We start from the raw sequence: 4,964 nt of genomic DNA on the forward strand, positions 1-4,964 counted from the left end.
TTAAATTGGGTTGATTTTTTGTTGTTGAGTTGTATGAGTTCTTTGCATATTTCGGATATTAATCCCTATCAGATATGTTGTTTGCAAATATCTTTTCCCATGCTCGGCTGCCTTTTCATTGAGTTGATAGTTTCCTTCCTTGTACAAAAGCTTTTTAGTTTGATGTAGTCCCATTTGCTTATTTTTGCTTTTGTTTCCCTTGCCAGAAGAGACATATCCAAAAAAATATTGCTTAGACCTATATCAAAGAACACACTGTCTCTGCTTTCTTCTAGAACTTTTATGGGTTCAGGACTTACATGTAAGTATTTAATCAACATTGAGCTTCAGTTAAATATGGTGTGAGAAAGTAACCCAGTTTGATTGTTTTGCATGCAGCTGTCCAGTTTTGGCAACACCATTTATTAAAGAGGCTGTCTTTTCCCCACTGTATATTCTTGCCCCAGTTGCTGTAGATTAATTGACCATATAACTGCAGGTTTATTTCTGGGCTCTCTATTCTGTTCAACTTAACTATGTGCCTGTTTTTTTGTTTGTTTTGGTTTTTGCCATTACCATTCTGGTTTTTTTTAACATCTTTATTGGAGTATAATTGATTTACAGTGGTGTGTTAGTTTCTGCTTTATAACAAAGTGAATCAGTTATACATATACATATATCCCCATATCTGCTCCCTCTTGTGTCTCCCTCACACCCTCGCTATCCTGCCCCTCCAGGTGGTCACAAAGCACTGAGCTGATCTCCTTGTTCTATGGGGCTGCTTCCCACTAGCTATCTATTTTACATTTAGTAGTATTTATAAGTCCATGCCACTCTCTCACTTCGTCCCAGCTTAACCGTCCCCTTCCACGTGTCTTCAAGTCCATTCTCTACATCTGTGTCTTTATTCCTGCCCTGCCCCTAAGTTCTTCATTACCTTTTTTCTTTTTTTAGATTCCATATATATGTCTTAGCATACGGTATTTATCTAGCCCTTCTGACTTACTTCACTCTGTATGACAGACTCTAGGTCCATCCAACTTACTACAAATAACTCAATTTCGTTTATTTTTATGGCTGAGTAATATTCCATTGTATATATGTGCCACATCTTCTTTATCCATTCATCTATCGATGGACACTTAGGTTGCTGCCATGTCCTGGCTATTGTAAATACAGCTTCAATGAACATTGTGGTAAATGACTCTTTCTGAATTATGGTTTTCTCTGGGTATATGCCCAGTAGTGGGATTACTGGGTCGTATGGTAGTTCTATTTTTAGTCTTTTAAGGAACCTCCATACTGTTCTCCATAGTGGCTGTATCAATTTACATTCCCACCAGCAGTGCAAGAGTTTTCCCTTATCTCCACAACCTATCCAGCATTTATTGTTTGTAAATATTTGATAATGGCCATTCTGAATGGTGTGAGGTGATACCTCGTTGTAGTATGGATTTGCATTTCTCTAATGATTAGTGATGTTGAGCATCCTTTCATGTGTTTGTTGGCTATGTGTACATCTTCTTTGGAGAAATGTCTATTTAGGTCTTCAGCCAATATTTGGATTGGGTTTTTGTTGTTTTGATATTGAGCTGCATGAGCTGCTTGTAAATTTTGGAGATTAATGCTTTGTCAGTTGCTTCATTTGCAAATATTTTCTCCCATTCTGAGGGTTGTCTTTTCATCTTGTTTATGGTTTCCGTTGCTATGCAAAAGCTTTTAAGTTTCATTAGGTCGCATTTGTTTATTTTTGTTATTTCCATTTCTCTAAGAGGTGGGTCAAAAAGGATCTTGTTGTGACTTATGTCATAAGAGTGTTCTGCCTATGTTTTCCTCTAACAGTTTTAGAGTGTCTGGCATTACATTTAGGGCTTTAATCAATATTGAGTTTATTTTTGTGTATGGTGTTAGGGAGTGGTCTAATTTCATTCTTTTACATGTAGCTGTCCAGTTTTCCCAGCACCACTTACTGAAGAGGCCATCTTTTCTCCATTGTATATTCGTGCCTCCTTTATTAAAAATAAGGTGACCATATGTGCCTGGGTTTATCTCTGGGCTTTATATCCTGTTCCATTGATCTATATTTCTGTTTTTGTGCCAGTATCATACTGTCGTGATTACTGTAGCTTTGTAGTATAGTCTGAAGTCAGGGAGCCTGATTCTTCCAGCTCCATTTTTCTTTCTCAAGATTGCTTTGGCTATTCAGGGCCTTTTGTGTTTCCATACAAATTGTGAAAAATTTTGTTCTAGTTCTGTGAAAAATGTCATTGGTAGTTTCATAGGGATTGCATTGAATCTGTAGATTGCTTTGGGTAGTAGAGTCATTTTCACAATGTTGATTGTTCCAAACCAAGAACATGGTATATCTCTCCATCTGTTTGTATCATCTTTAATTTCTTTCATCAGTGTCTTATAGTTTTCTGCATACAGGTCTTTTGTCTCCTTAAGTAGGTTTATTGCTAGGTGTTCTTTCTGTTGCAATGCTAAATGGGAGTGTTTCCTTAATTTCTTTTTCAGATTTTTCATCCTTAGTGTATAGGTATGCAAGAGAATTGTGCGCATTAATTTTGTATCCTGCTACTTTACCAAATTCATTGATTAGCTCTAGTAGGTTTTTGGTGGCATCTTTAGGATTCTCCATGTATAGCATCATGTCATCTGCAAACAGTGACAGCTTTACTTCTTCTTTTCCGATTTGGATTCCTTTTATTTCTTTTTCTTCTCTGATTGCTGTGGCTAAAACTTCCAAAACTATGTGGAATAATAGCAGTGAGTGTGGGCAACCTTGTCTTTTTCCTGATATTAGTGGAAATGTTTTCAGTTTTTCACCATTGAGAATGATGTTGGCTGTGGGTTTGACATATATGGGATTTGTTATGTTGAGGTAAGTTCCCTCTATGCCTATTTTCTGGAGGGTTTTTATCATAATTGGGTGTTGAATTTTGTTGAAAGATTTTTCTGCATCTATTGAGATGATCATATGATTTTTCTCCTTCAATTTGCTAATGTGGTTTATCACGTTGATTGATTTGCATATATTGAAGAATCCTTGCATTCCTGGAATAAACCCCACTTGATCATTGTGTATGCACCTTTTAATGTGCTGTTGGATTCTGTGTGCTAGTATTTTGTTGAGGATTTTTGCATCTATGTTCATCAGTGATATTGGCCCTTAGTTTTCTTTCTTTGTGACATTTTTGTGTGGTTTTGGTATCAGAGTGATGGTGGCCTCATAGAATGAGTTTGGGAGTGTTCCTCTCTCTGCTATATTTTGGAAGAGTTTGAGAAGGATAACTGTTAGCTCTTCTCTAAATGTTTGATAGAATTCACCTGTGAAACGATTTGGTCCTGGGCTATGTTTGGTGGAAGATTTTTAATCACAGTTTCAATTTCAGTGCTTGTGATTGGTCTGTTCATATTTTCTATTTCTTCCTAGTTCAGTCTCGGAAGGTTGTGCTTTTCTAAGAATTTCTCCATTTCTTCCAGGTTGTCCATTTTATTGGCATATAGTTGCTTGTAGTAATCTCTCATGACCCTTTGTATTTCTGCAGTGTCAGTTGTTACTTCTCCTTTTTCATTTCTAATTCTATTGTTTTGAGTCTTCTCCCTTTTTTTCTTGATGAGTTTGGCTAATGGTTTATCAATTTTGCTTATCTTCTCCAAGAACCAGCTTTTAGTTTTATTATCTTTGCTATTGTTTCCTTCATTTCTTCTTCACTTATTTCTGATCTGATCTTTATGATTTCGTTCCTTTTGCTAACTTTGGGGTTTTATTGTTCTTTTTTCTCTAATTGCTTTAGGTGTAAGGTTAGGTTGTTTACTTGAGATGTTTCTTCTTCCTTGAGGTAGGATTGTACTGCTATCAACTTTCCTTAGAACTGCTTTTGCTGCATCCCATAGGTTTTGGGTCGTCCTGTCTTCATTGTCATTTGTTTCTAGGTATTTTTTGATTTCCTCTTTGATTTCTTCACTGATCTCTTGGTTATTTAGTAGTGTATTGTTTAGCCTCCATGTGTTTGTATATTTTACAGACTTTCCTGTAATTGATATGTAGTCTCATAGCATTGTGGTCGGAAAAGATACTTGATACGATTTCAATTTTCTTAAATTTTCCAAGGCTTGATTTGTGACCCAAGATATGAGCTTTCCTGGAGAATGTTCCAAGAGCACTTGAGAAGAAAGTGCATTCTGTTGTGTTTGGATGGAATATCCTATAAATATCAATTAAGTCCATCTTGTTTAATGTATCATTTAAATCTTGTTTTTCATTACTTATTTTCATTTTGGATGATCTGTCCATTTGTGAAAGTGGGGTGTTAACGTCCCCTACTATGATTGTGTTACTGTCAATTTCCCCTTTTATGGCTGTTAGCATTTGCCTTATGTATTTAGGTGCTCTTATTTTGGGTGCATAAATATTTACAATTGTTATATCTTCTTCTTGGATTGATCCCTTGATCATTATGTAGTGTCCCTCTTTGTCTCTTGTTATAGTGTTTAGGTCTATTTTGTCTGATATGAGAATTGCTACTCCAGTTTTCTTTTGATTTCCATTTGCATGGAATATCTTTTTCCATCCCCTCACTTTCAGTCTGTATGTCCCCTAGGTCTGAAGTGGGTCTTTTGTAGACAGCATACATACATTTCTTGTTTTTGTATCCATTCAGCCAGTCTATGTCTTTTGGTGAGAGTATTTAGTCCATTTACATTTAAGGTAATTATCGATATGTATGTTCCTAATACCATTTTCTTAATTGTTTTTGGTTTGTTATTATAGGTCTTTTCCTTCTCTGGTGTTTCCTGCCTAGAGAAGTTTCTTTATCATTTGTTGTAAAGCTGCCTTGGTGGTGCTGAATTCTCTCAGCATTTGCTTGTCTGTAAAGGTTTTAGTTTCCCCGTCAAATCTTAATGAGATCCTTGCTGGGTAGAATAATCTTGGTTGTAGGTTTTTCCCTTTCATCACTTTAAATATGTCCTGCCACTCC

Source organism: Eubalaena glacialis, chromosome X (assembly GCF_028564815.1).
Source record: "Eubalaena glacialis isolate mEubGla1 chromosome X, mEubGla1.1.hap2.+ XY, whole genome shotgun sequence".
NCBI lineage: Eukaryota > Metazoa > Chordata > Mammalia > Artiodactyla > Balaenidae > Eubalaena > Eubalaena glacialis.